The 15,930-nt window shown below is 38.7% G+C and overlaps 1 long non-coding RNA gene across 1 annotated transcript; it reads right to left on the minus strand.

Moving 5' to 3' along the window:
- Positions 1-13,023: 13,023 nt before the first annotated feature.
- Positions 13,024-13,978, minus strand: LOC141615137 (uncharacterized). The gene is made up of 4 exons (XR_012529652.1): positions 13,908-13,978; positions 13,709-13,813; positions 13,286-13,381; positions 13,024-13,180 (listed from the first exon to the last, which is right to left on the minus strand). It is a non-coding gene; the product is annotated as an uncharacterized LOC141615137 (long non-coding RNA).
- Positions 13,979-15,930: the final 1,952 nt, after the last annotated feature.

The following is a 15,930-nucleotide window of genomic DNA, read 5'->3' on the forward strand; positions in this document are numbered from 1 at the left end:
TTTAGTCAAATCCGCAATCACATTGACCAAATGTAGGCAATCCAAGAAATGTCGAGATGGAGTACCCCTCCCATCTCGCCCATGAAACCACATCCACGACTCAGGGCCTCTCGCACGAGGGCCGATTCCGCTCTAGTACTCACCGTGCTGCGACACTCACGCCCCATCTCATCATATGCCACCCATCCAAAAGCCGCCTTAAAGGAACGATCCCAACTCGCATCCACCTTAACCCGAAGAGGTGAGCATAAGCCCGGTTGTCCGATCATGTGAAAAGGGATACCATTCCGTAAGTCGGTTTTTTTCGCTCAACCTCGGTCCCCAACGCTCCCTCGAGGCTCTTTGAGAAAGCCCTTATTATCTACCTGATTGTTTAGAAGATGCACCCTCTCCTTAATAGACTCAAACAGGACACCAATCAAAAACTGAGGGTTGATCGCCAGACCTTCAAATTTAATCTTGTTTCGAATAGACCAAAGACCCCAGATAATGGCAATGAATAGAATAACTCTCCTCCGTCCTTCCTCCTGCTTTCCCAGGTATTGGGCCCAGTCAATAATCCAGTCGGTCATAGTAAGATGTTTAGCGCCTTCCACCCTGATACCAAGAACCGACCCCGCCCAAATCCTAGCCGAGACGTCACAATCCCTAAAAAGATGCTCAACCGTCTCCAACTTACTATGCTCAGTTCCACATAAAACACAGAAAACATCATCCCCCATTTTTCTTTGTTGAAGCTCGCGTCCCACTGATAGCGTACCCGTAAAAATCCTCCATATAAGAATCTTCCAAGTGTTAGGAACCGGCATAGTCCATAGGTGCTTTTGACAAAACACCTGACCACGCTTACCCAATCTAGTGAAATCCTTTTGGGACCCCTTTCTGGTTATATACTCCTCGAAAAAGAGTCCGTAACCACTTTTCACCGTAAAACACCCATGGTTTGAGAATGGCCAATACACCTCATCTTTCAGTCCCTCCGTCCTAAGCCTGATTGCCAGGATCCTTTCCGCATGTTCCTCTACAAACAAAGACCGTATGAAATCTTCATTCCATTGCCCATTTGGTGACACTAGATGGCCCACTCGCAGATCCACAAGATGAACATCCCCATGGCCTAGCCAGCAATTCTTGGGTTCCGGGAACTCACCTCCCACCCACCTTGATGTCCAAACATTCAACCGGGAGTTACCACCAGGCTTCCACCCCAAAAAACCTTTGAGACCCTGAAACCCATACAGGATGCTGCGAACTCCCCACGAGGAACTAGTACCTGAACAAGGTACCGATTCCGCATCAACAATCTGAGTCCCGAAAAGTTTTTGCCTAAAGACCTTGCTGAAAAAAGACCTATCTCCCGATATCAATCGCCAACCATGCTTAGCCAACAACGCTTTATTCAAACATTCAATATTGCGGATCCCCAACCCTCCCTTACATTTAGGAAGGCTCAGGAAGTTTTTGCTACACCAGTTAACACTCTTCCCTAGTTTACACCCCGTCCACCAAAATTGTGCCAAGAGAGAATTAATCTTCCTTGCCACACTTACCGGAATCTTAAAAACCGATAGAAAGAAATTTGAGAGATTGGAAAGGACCGAGGAAACTAGAGTCAACCGCCCCGCCGGTGATAGAAAAATACCATTCCATGAAGAGATCCGCTTAGTAACATGATCCACCAAAGTTTGAAAGATGTCCTTCTTAGACTCTTGAAATTCAGCAGGGATACCAAGATATTTCCCAATTCCTCTATTATTCCGGATATTGAAGCCTTTTAGAATTCTTTGTATCGCTGCCAGAGTCATATTCGGAATATTGATTAAGATAATTATATTATCAATAATTATATTCTAATATTCATCTTCAAGTTGGAACACTCGGTAGTCTGATGCCCAACTTGTCTTGCAGATACGTGAAAGCTTCTCCTCTAAGAGCCTTAGTGAAAAGATCGACAAGTTTCTCTTTACTTCGAATATGAGCTTTAGAAATTTTTCGGTCGAGTAAATGCTTACGTATGAAGTGACAATCAATTTCTATGTGCTTGGTACGGTCGTGAAAAACGGAATTTTTCGTAATATGAAGTGAAGCTTGATTGTCACAAAATATTGTCATGGGACTCTTATGCTCCACACCCAAGGATGATAAAAACGACTATAACCATATTAGTTCGCTTGTAAGTGCGGCCATTGCTCAATCGGAATTCAAGTATCCATATACATGTAAATCTGAATCACCATGCATAACGATTCCCTTACCCGGATTATCTTTAAGTTATCGAATTACACGCAAGGCTGCCTCGAGGTGTTCCTTTGGAGGTTCATGCACAAATTGTGAGAGGATATGAACGGCATAGACCAAATCCGGTCGTGTAATCCTCAAGTATACAAGTCGACCAAGTAACCTCCGATATTTCATTGGGTCCTTGAGAACTTGACCTTTGGCCAGTGCCAATGTATGATTTTGTTGCATGGGCGTATTGACTGGCTTAGAGCCTTTCATTCCCGCTTTCGTTAGAATTTCCATCGCATACTTTCGTTGACTCTTTGGGACCAGTTGCTACTTCGATTCCCAGAAAGTATTTCAGCCGCCCTAGGTCCTTAACTCTGAATTTCTTATGCAGAAATGCTTTGAGAAATGCTTTGAGACGGGTACAAGCTTCATCATTGTGGCTCACGATGATCATATCATCAACATAAACGAACACTCCAAGGAATAAATCACCCTCCTTATATGCAAATAAAGAATAATCTGCCATAGATTACACAAAACAATAACCAGTTAAATATTTGGTTAATTTTGCATACTAATTTTTAGAGGCTTGTTTCAACCCCTATAATAACTTCATCAATTTGCAGACCTTGTTCGATCCCTGCGATTTAAAACCTTGAGGCAGTTTCCTATATGCATCTTCGTTCAAGTCCTCGTGGAGGAAAATATTATTAAGATCCAAAATGATTCATTGCTTAGCAACTGCCACGGCCAAGAGGCATCGAATACTTGTCATTTTGCTACGGGCGCTAAGGTCTCATGCTAATCAACTCCTTCGACCTGCGTAAAACCTTGTACTACAAGTCGTGCCTTGAAATGTTCTATAGTACCACCGACAATTTTAAATGTACCATTATTTTGAAGTGCATCGATCTCCTTTGCCATCGCTTCTTGCCATTCTATTTGTGTCGCTGCCTCAAGGTAATTTGCCAATTCCTGGACAGCATCAATGCCCGCTAAATAATTTATGTGAGAAGAGGAAAAACAACTAGTATTGACATAATTAATCAAAGGATAACGAGTAACTTTCTTATTGGAAGTCGATTAAGCCGGGTGAGCATCGTGGTTGGGGTTTATAATCCTTGTCTATTTGCACAAAAAAATCTTTTTTCCATTATGGCTCGAACTTATTACGAGCACCACGACCCTATCTTTCTTCTTCTACCACAATTATCACCTACTCATTATGTTCCGCTGTCTCCACTTCTTCTACCTATGTAGGCGTTCCGATTTGAGGATTGGCAGGCTACTTGATATCAGTGTCATTATTCCCCCTGTCGCCAATATTTGGTGGAGTACATCAGGCATTGGAGTGTCATATTGATCGTCTATTACCATAGCCTGTTCAAGTGAACCCGAAATGTCTATACCGTCTTCATTCTCGACTATTTCAGTTGCAAGGGGAAAAACATTCTCATAAAAGACAACATCTCGTGACACTAGGAATTTTTGTTTGTTTTAAATCATACTATTTCTACCCTTTCTTTCCCAGTGGATAGCCCAAAAAAATGCAAATTTTTCCCCGTTCACTAAACTTGTCCCTTGGCTTGTCTTTGATATGGGCGTAACATAGACTGCCAAACACACGAAGATTGTCGAGTTTCGGTTTTTACCATATAAAATTTCATAAGGGGTTGTGCCATGTAGTAGTTGAGTCGGAGTTTTATTTATTAAAAAGGCAGCTGTGAGCACACATTACTCCCCAAAAATCTAACGGAAGGCCAACCTGAAAACAAAAGGCCCTTAAGTTTTTCTAATATGTGCCTATATTTTTGTTCTACCCTTTCATTTTGTTGCGGAGTGTCGATGTTACTGGTCTGACAAATAATCCCATGCTCGGCATAATAATCCTTCATCGGTCTCGACAAAAACTCCGTCCCATTGTCAATTAGTATTACCTTCTCTTGTTTCCCAAATTGAGTGTGGGTCGTTTTACAAAAAAATTTCATCAGATTTCCAATTTCTCCTCTATCTTTTATAAGGTATACCTACACCCCCTACTACAATCATCTACGATAGTCATAAAATAATGAGCTCCCGATAAACCGCTTGTTCCGTAGGGTCCCCAAACTTCACAATGTATTAAGGCATGCAAAACAGTACTTATTTTATTATTAAGCTGAAAACTTGAGCGTGTCTGTTTCGCACAACAACACGAATAACAATAAAAATCGGGATTCCAAATTAAACGATTTCCATCTAAAGATGAAAATAAGGTAAGGTACTACCAGAAGGTGTCCGAGCCTCCAATGCCAAAGTCGAACATTGCCAGTGATTTGTGTGCCGACCACGAAATCATTTTGATCGGTCTTGAGATAATAAACCCCATCTTTTTTGTTCACCCTGTCCTATCACCTTCCTCGTAGATCGGTCCTGAATATCACAATGACCAGGATGAAATGTCAAAATACAATTATTTTCCGTAATTAATTGTTGGATGGAAATTAAATCACATGTCAAACGCGGTACATATAACAAATATTTTAAAATAAAATGTTCATTCAAAATTACACGCTCATGCTCTAGCGCAATAATGTGAGATCCATCCGGCAAACCTACCCTGGATGTGACGCCTTTCTATATACCATCGAATAACTCTCGACGTCCAGTCATGTGATGCGAGGCACCACTATCAAGTAACCATTTGCCAATAATTTTATTCATACCTGGTGTTGGGCCTGGAATTTCGCACTACTTACATGATAGAATTCTACCCTGGCCTGGCGATTAGGGTAGGTCCGCCAGGACAGTTCAAGTTTGGCACCAGTCGCTGAGTCTAGACTCCAGCATCATCTTCAGGATCAAGTTCAACCCTGGCCTAACAACCAGGGCAGGATCGTCAGGGTAGCTTGAGCCTGGCACCAGGCAGGAGAGGACAACAGTCAAATGTAAGGTCAACATTTGACCAAGTCATGGATAATTATATAAGATTACTACCATTTAAATATGGTAATTAAGAGAAAGATTTGGTCATAAAGAAGGAGCATTAATAGGCATTAATGCGCAATTAAGGAGCAATCAAAACAGCTATTAAGGAGGCAATTAAGGACGCAATTAAGAGAGAATATTTGCTCTTAATGATGAAGATTACTCTACCGTTTGGAGAAGGCTATATAAAGAGAAGCAATCATTACAAGATGGGGGATTCGAAGGAGAACATACACAACGCATTCTACATTATCTCACACAAACATACATACTACAAGCTACATAATACTTAGAGAATATTACATGCATTATCATTATCATACTTATATTCTCCCAATTATATAGTGAAATCATCTCCTGGCTTGGTGCCCATGATTTTTTCCCATTAAAGGGGTTTCCATGTATAAATCTTTGTGTCATGTTCTCTTTTATTGTTTATTACATTTACGTTCGTTTCTACTTACATTACAATCAACCCTGCAAAGGTACGATCACGATAACATCAAAACAGGATAATACTAGTTAACCCCCACACTATTCTGCCCTGGTCGTATTTTCAGCCTTGCGCAAAATACGGTTAAAACAATTGGCGCCGTCTGTGGGGAAACTAGTTTATTAATCCTACAAGAATGTTCACAAGATTTTCTCTTCTCACAAGTTTAAGAGCCTTGGGAAAAATTGATACAAGAGTTTCCATAACTCCCATTTCAAATGAAGAAATGCTAAATCCAAAGGAAAAGTTATCAAATCAAGTCAAAATTCCTTCCAACGATCATAAGTATAACAAGTTTCAGCGTTGACTAAGAGAATGCGGATTTCAAGAACATATTTGTCACGAAAAAAATTCAAAGATAAGTTTTTCTTAGATCTAATACAAGTTTTGCAAAATATAAACAATATATCTTAAAATTTCGGTACTTTAGCTTTTGTTCTACAGTGAATTTTCTTAATTCTAATAATTTTATGTATTTAGGAAATGAAACCTTGAACTTCGAAAATTCAAGCCTGGCAGGGCAATCCAGTCCTGATCGTGACAGGCTTCAAAGTCAATTCTGGACAGTATCAGGGCAGGCCTCAGCGTCATTACAAGCCTGGCCAATCGGTTCAACCCTAAACGGCTATACCAAGCCTGAGATAAGACACAAACAAATTTATATCACCTAATGTGGTACACCCTTAATGGAACGAGATCGAGGAAGGAAGAAAGTGAACAACATCAATAAAGAAAGAGCTCTTAAAAATGAAGTTTCTCGCTTAATTAAGCCCGACTGCCTTTAAGATCCAATCAGGACAGACCAGTCATTTCAGAATAGGGAATGATGACCGATAGTATGAAACGCAATAACACAAAAATAAATCATAAAAGGTATTTAAATGTTATTTCTGCACAGGTAAGTCGTATCCTTTGCATAACTTTTAAATAAAAATGTCATCATAGTACATATTCCAAGGTAGGTATGAATCAAATATTTTTAATAGTGACCATATTACATATGATAGTTTTTGGGCAGTCCTGATATACCAGGGTTAGTCAAGCCTAACCTGACCTGACTGATCATGGAAAAATAAATCGACCAAGCTTGACCTGATTGACTTTTTGAAGGATGAATTAACCTGTCACGACTAGCCTGTCCTGATATGCTCAGATTTATTATCGTACTACTGTTATGAATCCTTACATGATTACTCATTAACTTTTCCCTATTATATATCAAGCATGTCTAGCATGAGATTAGAACCTTTGACCAATAGAATTTTTAATATTAACATGTTACACAACATGGACGGTTGAAAACATAATCTATCCTGGCCTGCTAGTCAACATGGTTGTCAATTATAATTCATGTGTATCATTTATAAGCTACTTGTGATATCCTTGTAAGATATTTCAGACCTGCCAAGTGAAACTTTATGTGACATATAGTAAGTTTATGAGTTACATGGTGACCGAAAGAGACGTAGCAGACAGGCTTGAACGGATTAAAGCAATACTGGAGCCCTGATCAATAAAGCCAGTCAGGGACACCAGAAAGCTGACAGGAATGGTTTCTACCCTGAACAAACCATCTTTCTTCTCCTCAGTTACTGGCCAAGCCAGACAAAACAGAACCACTATCTGTTTACATTCCTGTAGCTAAAACAACCGTCAGTATAGTCTTGGTCAGTAATGGTTTTATTTAGAGGCTGCACAAACCTGGACTAAAATCAGCTCAGGATTGTTATTTTGAGACCATAAAGCCTTCCAAGTCAGGTAAGTTTCTCACCTAGCAATTATAATACCCAGTTAGGGGCACATGTGTAGCACCATCCTGCATGGAAATAGACCAGGTATGAGTACCCCGACATGCATGTCCTAATAGGATATCACTCCCCTGATTCTGTCAGGCCTGAATTAGCATGTTTGTAAATATATATATATATATATATATATATATATATATATATATATATATATATATATATATATATAGGGTCAGGATCCAGTGAGAACCACCAACATAATGAGAACCGTGAGAACCCTTACTAAATCATCTTCAAATTTTGTTCCGAAAGTTTTAATGGATCATTTAACCTTAGTTTAGTTTATTCAAACACATTTTTAGTATAACTAAAGAAATTTTATTAACAACATATAAAATTAATGTACAAAAATACAATTAGGTATAATAAAATGGCTATAGATGCACGAAAACGAATAGTAGGTGCATGAAAATTGTTACATGCATGAAAATGATTACTAGGTGCATGAAAATATCAGGCTCTAGGTGCACGAAAACAAGTTCTAGGTGCATGAAAATTGTTCGATGCATAAAAATAAGTAGTAGGTGCATGAAAATTAATTAAATGTTTATCGTCTTTATTTCCGTCAATAATTTATATTTTTTGGACTAAGAAATATGTTATCTAGTCATAAAATTCTATGCTGAATCCAAATATGTCGTTATTTTTTAGAAAAAAAATTTATAAGGTGAAGTTCTCATGGTTCTCACCGGATCCAGAATATATATATAGCTTTTTGCTTGATCCCATTTTGATACAATTGGAGTATATGCTGATGTTATCACCTATAGGCTCAATATTGACACATCTTTGAAGCCTGTGTGGCAGAAACGGCGCAAATCCACTCCCCAAAAAATATAAACATCTATGAAGAAGTCCAAAAACTCCTGAATACGAGGCAACATTATTCCAGGATTAGAAACTATGTCTATCATCGTCTCCATCTTTTACTGGCCTAGCTAGGCAAAGGAGAATCCTTGTCGGTTTATTTCTCTCTCGTTAAGACTACTGTTAGTGCAGTCCTGATTAAAGTACAGGAAGGTCAGTAACATCCTATATACAATGTAAGTAAAAGTCTACTAGATTTTGAAATAAGGTATGGTTTACTTGAAAAATATGTTTTAGCTTTAATTATATCGTATACCAAGTAGCGTCCTTATTTTTGAGTATCACCCTATAGTAGCCAAGACCAACCTACCCATAAAATATGTCCTGCAGAAGCCTGAATTATCAGGCAGGATGGCCAAATGGTCAGTCCAGCTTAGCACCTATAATATTACCTTTAGACCCAGGACAGCAATCAATTCACAGGCCTTAGCAGATTTTGTGGCTGATTTCAGCCCTAACCTAGAATCAGACCTGACCAAGGAAGTTAACCAGTTAGAAAATAAAACCTCAGACCAAGAGTGGACCCTGTTCACAGATGGGGCATCCAATGTGAGGAGCACATGTTTAGGATTAGTGCTAAAATCGCTACAAGGGGACACCATAGCACAGGCTGTGAGTTGTGAGTTCAAAGCTACCAATAATGAGATTGAGTACGAAGCCCTCATAGCAGGACTCAAGAATTCAGGCTGGATCATACGTGAAAAGTCTTGTACCACATGTAGCAAAGCAAAGTTCTCAGGACTAGCTACTATTAGCCAACCCTGATGGCTGGCTGCGTGGACCACAACATGAAATGAAGTCATTCCTGCTGAAGTCCACGTGCCAACCTCAAGATATGGCTTGAACATCTTTGAAGCGAATGTCAGCCTGACCCTGATAGAGTAACCAAGAGATGCAACGAAGAATATCATTCTATCATCAAGCTGTACGCCAATAACGTCAAGATTAGAATTTTCAGGGAATAGGGCATTGTCCTACGAAAGTATTCCCAAACAAAAAATAAAAATCACCAAGCAAACTAGCCCCTGTATGGGAAGGCTCATATAATCGTCAGACAAGAACCTTACATGCCATAAATACTGCAAGGTGACATGATTCCAATATCTCGGAATATCACCCACCTAAGAGCACAATCAAACTCGTTGTAATTTCTACCCTGCATGTTCTAGGTAAAAATTTCAAACCTAATCATCTGAATGTGTGCTATGTCGTACCTTTCCTGAACATGCTACGTGACAATGTGCATTCTTTCCTGCCTACTTGTTTGCATTTCACATGCTTGATGTTCTAACCAACTTTGTTTTGCTTGAATTGTGGGCTGCTCTTTTTATCTCTTTTATATTTTTTAAGTACTTTTTATTTATGTTGCACCCTGTCGTGCGAAAACGAAGATTGGTAACCCACACCAGATACAGTAAATACAGGCATGAAATAATTGGCCAGCACAGGTATTTACTGCACACCTCTACAACGGCTAGACGCAGCACTGTGACGTGTAAGAAGGTGAAAGACTCTGAAAACCGTCCAAATGTCCTCCTGAGAGGCCGAATACCAAGCCCTCCAGCCAGGCAGGGGACATAAGCCCTCCAGTCAAGCTGGATCCCACCCACTTCAATCATTACAGGAATAAAAATCGTACATGATTGAAGATCTACATGGAATTAAAACATACGACAGGTTAGCAGGCTTAACAGGTTAACAGATTTGAAGAAAACAGGTTTAACAGGTTAACAGGTTTGAAGAAAACAGGTTAACAGGTTTGAAAAGAATGACAAGATTGAAAAAAACCCTCACCCTATGGGGCAAAGGTAGCAAAATGTATATCTATCCTATTAGGGATAACCTCCCTGACCTGGACCAACAAAACATAAAATTGTCTTTACATGGACATTCCCCCTGGGCAAATGTACAAAATAATTTAACTATTCTACAAAGACATTCTCCTCGGTTGGACAAAATACCATTGTTTGACATTTCTGTGAATGACATACCTCTTGTCAGGGCTAAATACTAACACCGATAAGAGAAAAAAAAGTCTTACTACCAGAAGTTGAAGCCCCAACAGCCTTAACATGCTTAGAAACCTTGAAGGAGCCCCCAGCCTTCAGGCAGCAAGGAAAACGCTCTACCCCGGAGCAGAATGGCCACGACCTCTCCGCAGGAGGAATAGCCAAGAAAACAGTTACCCTCTCAGAAGGATACTGAATAGTGCCCACCGAATCATCCACTACAAAGAAGGTATATCCTGTTAAATATTTCTTGCTTTCCTTTGAACTAACAGAATATGTGCAGGACAAGCAAAAGTTGCAGGGTATTTACCACCAACGCATGCATCAAAATTAAGATACGCCAGGACAGGCCCTAATAAATATATAGCCAGTCCACCCAAATGGGAGAATTTTCAGGAATCCATAAGTCAGAATCAGCAGGAATGATCCCTTTATCCTTCAAAATTTTCTCAACTTCATGTTTGAGACGATTGGGGAAAGAGTGTTGTTCATCAAGAGCCTTCGTCAGCTTAAACTCAAAATTTTTATAGCGGATGGTGACCGTATCAACAGCTGGAACAGAGGATGTATCTCCAAGAATGATGGGTTGATTTTCAGAAGTTGTTTCGACATGATTGGGAACCGTTGGAGTGCTGGGAGTAACAGTACCCCTGGTGAATTTTCTCTTAGTAACCATGATGAACTTTTCAGGTGTTTTCTGGGTTTTTACGACGAAGATTAAAGAATAAATTCGAAAATTTTTCAGAGAATTAATCGGTTTTTGGGGGAAAATAAAGCATGAAGTGAAGAAGTTATTTATAGATGGTAAAAATTGAGGTTTACTGCAACTAGCCGTTTTCTTAATGATGAAGCACGCGGAATCATCCTGGAGAACTTGTCTAAAGATGAAAAGAGATGGTTATCTCCTCATTACTAGCCTGACCCGACGATAATAAGAAGATAAGGGGCAATTGTTGGGCCTAGAATTTCACACTCCTGACATGATAGAATTCTACCCTGGCCTGACGATCAGGGTAGGTCCGCCAGGGTAGTTCAAGTTTGGCACCAGTTGCTGAGCCTAGACTCCCTCATCATCTTCAGGATCAAGTTCAACCCTGGCCTGACAATCAGGGCAGGATCGTCAGGGTAGCTCGAGCCTGGAACCAGGCAGGAGAGAACAACGGTCAAATATAAGGTCAACATTTGACCAAGTCATGGATAATTATATAAGATTACTACCACTTAAATATGGTAATTAAGAGAAAGATTTGGTCATAAAGAAGGAGCATTAATAGGCATTAATACGCAATTAAGGAGCAATTAAGATAGCAATTAACGAGGCAATTAATGATACAATTATGAGAGAATATTTGCTCTTATTGATGAAGATTACTCTACCGTTTGGAGAAGGCTATATAAAGAGAAGCAAGCATTACAAGATGGGGGATTCGAGGGAGAACATACACAACACATTCTACATTATCTCACACAAACATACATACTACAAGCTACACAATACTTAGAGAATATTACAAGCATTATCATTATCATACTTATATTCTCCCAATTATATAGTGAAATCATCTTCTGGTTTGGTGTCCGTGGTTTTTTTCCCATTAAAGGGTTTTCCACGTATAAATCTTTGTGTCATGTTCTCTTTTAATGTTTATTACATTTACGTTCGTTTCTACTTACATTATAATCAACCCTGCAAAGGTACGATCACGATAACATCAAAATAGGATAATAATAGTTAACCCCCATTCTATTCTACCCTGGCCGTATTTCTAGCCCTGCGCAAAATACGGTTTGAACACCTGGTATTTTCGTACTACCTTCGGGTTTAGCTACCAAGAGGCTTCAGAGCAGCAGTACTTCTTGCGTTGTGAGATTTTGCGTGGATGATTCCGCTTCATTTGCACAAGCTGCGTTTGCAACCACTACTACAGATACAGTCAATAACAACGGGTAAAAACCGTTGTAAAAACAAAAAGCGGACGTTGTTAAAGCGGCCATTGTAAAAGGTATTTACAACTGTTAGGTTATTTACTTAAACCATTGTAGAAAGTATTCACCACGGTTAAAAGCGGTTGTTTTAGCGTGTAAGCCGTTGTGGAAAGTGTTTCAAAAATTTGGTGGGAATAATATAACAACGGTTCTTAGTTTAATAACCGTTGTTGTAACTTTCCCTCCAAAATTGTGAAGACTTTTAACAACGGGTATATGATACATTCCCGTTGTTGAAATTTGTAGTAACAACGGTTCTTAGTTTAAAACCCGTTGTTGTAACTTTCCCTCCAAAATTGTGAAGACTTTTAACAACGGTTCTTCGTTTAAAACCTGTTGTTGAATATTATGCACGGTATTTGTGAAAGGTATTCACAACGGTTTTGTTTTTAGTAACCGTTGTGAAAGGTATTCACAACGGGTTTTTTTTTTGTAACCGTTTTTATTACGAACTCCTAATGTTTTTAAAAATTAAATTTGTTTCATGCTATTCAAAAACTTGCATATATATCAAAGACACCATATACCAAAGACTAAAGATAAATCACAAATTTGGGTTTATCGAACTCAATAGATTCAATTCAACCACAACAAAGAACATCATATATATATATATATATATATATATATACTTACTAGGAGTTAAATTTACATGAACTAATCATTCCCTAACTTCAACAAAAAATTTACTAATAAGTTGATCTAAACTCTGAGTATCATGCATTTCTATTTTCTAAGACGTATTTGCCCAACATGTCCCTTACCTCGTCTATATCTACACTTGAGTACTGCTGAATCTCTGGTGACGGGTTGATTACATACTGCGGAAAAAACAAATTAAAGACAAGACATTATTGTAACAACATCAAATACTGCATAGCAACATCAAAAAAGTAATAAACGTAACACATTATTAAATTACTAACCTTTTCTGGAATAAGGATATATCTTCGCCTAATAATCTCCAACATGAACCGACAAACGTAGTATCCACATTGTATGCTATCCGGCTGGCGAGGGGCCTATTATTACATAAAACCAAACAGACGAGAGAAGGCTCACATCAGAATCTTGAACTTTAGGTATTGTATTAGTATTAAACACAGATTTTTGCACTTAATGTATTGTATTTGACCACGTACCCCTGTTATCATAATAAAATCAGGGCCATCATCAGAATCTTTAGTGGGTTGATCCTGCTCGTTAGCTCTTCTCTTCTCAAAGGCCCTTTTTATTTTAAAAAAAAAAGAGGCAGACACTCATTTTTTTAGGGACAAAAATGAGCTTTTTGCTATAAATAAAAATTGAAACTTAATGTTATTATAAATAAATCAGTATTATAAACTTACTTATTAATCAAGCGCTTAAAAGTCTCGCTTGGTGGATTATGTAAAGAGTCCAACCAAAAAACTTTCTTCTTTGTCGGCATGATGGCTGCTAGCACCCAATGAGTCCTACATCAAGAGACATCATCATTATTAACAAGTACGTATATTAGTTATGAAAATGCAATTGTAGTGGGAAACGTAATATTAATTTGTTTATTACCCTTTTTCATTATAAGCGGCAAAAATCAGCTTCTTGGTTGTCGCCAATTGCTGAGCAATATAATCTACCCGTTCTTCGAACGAGAAATCCGGAATAAATAAAGATAAAACATAGGGGCACAGGAATCCGTATTGATCAGATGGAATCTTCTTCTCGGGGATCACTCTCAATTTCAATATCCTACATTATTACGGTATTAATTCCGGTATTTAATTAAAACACTATCTAGTAGTCAGAATATTAGAATATGAAATTATTTATTAAGAAACTTACTTCATCCAAACAAATAGGTGTGTCACATCAATCCGGTTTAGGCCAGCCCAAATGGCTAGCATATCCCATGACATAAGTGCTTCGCGCTCAGCCCCTAGAATATCCTCCTCGAGCGGAATAACTATCAATTGCTCGGTGGCTATGCGACAGCAAGCCTCCTCATGTAGTTTCCTCATCGTCGCCGTTCTTACTTTTTGCATGTAATCCTTCCCAGTATATTGTGTGGAGTTTAAACTCCTAACTTCTTTCAGGTCGGAGAAATAATGATTCTTTGATTTTGTGTTACTACCACCAGCCTACACATGTAGATAATTAAAATAATAAAAAATCCAAAGGTAACATATCCTAGTTGGAGTAATAAAAATAAAAGCGTACTTAACTAAATACCTCGTCAACCTGCTCTTTCAATGATGAAGTAGTAGTAGCAGGTATGACTGGGGACTTAGGCTTATCAGTCTTTTTTGTCCCCTACACAAAATTACCATGCATGCTTTTTAGAAATACAGACAAAATATAATTAAGGGAGCGAGGTTTTTAAAAAAATGGAGAAGTTAATTAAATACCTCATCAAGTTGTTGTCTGGACGAGGTAGTTGGCATGTCTGGGGACTTAGGCTTATCCGCCTTAGCCGGCTTTTCTGTTCCCTACACATACAAAAAATTTCCATGCTTTTTAGAAATACAGAAACAAAAAAAATTAAAGGGAGGTTTTCATAAAAATGGAGAAGTTAATTAAATACCTCATCAAGTCCCCGGACATTAGGCTTACCCGCCAAAGTCGGCTTTTTTGTTCCCTACAAAAAAAAAATAACATATAAAAACATTCAACAATTAAAAATGTAACATATATATAAAGGTATTTCTTCTAACCCCAATCGCTTTTCCTGAGAGGCGGAGACGGCCGAGCCAAGTAGATGTGAGTTTCGAGCCATTGGATGAAACTCCCAACCGCATCTCCCGAAATGGTAATGTCGTCACGAATCGGGACAGAGCGATTGTGATTTTCATGGCCTGGAAAGACTGTAGTTATCTCTACTTTTCTATGATTCGGCAAAAGTTTTTCGCCATGAACTACTACAGTTACCGCGGCTGATTTGGTGTGTATTTCTACGAGACCCCGGCCAACACGCACATTTGGATTTTCGAATTTAGGGTCAGCAAGAATAACTACCACCCTCTTGTTTACGGCCTGAAGAATATACACATACATTATTATATCTCAAAATTTAATAGAATTCATATAAATTTAACTAATTAAACACTTCATGTATGCATACCTTACTGAAAACAGGGAACTGACTTGAAGGGGATGTATCTTTTTTTCCATCACCGTCTTCTCAAGTTGCATCTCCTTTTCAGACCCATTATTTACCTAATAAAATTAACCAATGGCACGATGTCAGAAGTTATAGCATTAGAGTTGGCAGGGAACACACCCCCTGATCTTACCCAAAAAAAAGAAAGAAAAGAAAAATAAGGAAGTATTAGGTGGTACCGATCGGCTTTAGTAGTTACTGACTTGAAGCATTAGGTACCTGATCTTTCTGAATCTCGTTGACCGATACTTCCTTCTCAGCATGTATTGCCAAGGTAGTAGTGTTCTCGGCCTCTTGACCAATCTGTTGTACCTTATTACCCCTTTTACAAATGACATCCTCCATCATCTTCACTTCTTCTTCGGAAAGCTTGCCTCCAGCATTCAACTTTAGTAGTACGGATACCATTAACGGAGGCTGCGTGCCAAGAATGTA

This window comes from Silene latifolia, chromosome 11, assembly GCF_048544455.1.
Source record: "Silene latifolia isolate original U9 population chromosome 11, ASM4854445v1, whole genome shotgun sequence".
In the NCBI taxonomy this organism is placed as follows: Eukaryota; Viridiplantae; Streptophyta; class Magnoliopsida; order Caryophyllales; family Caryophyllaceae; genus Silene; species Silene latifolia.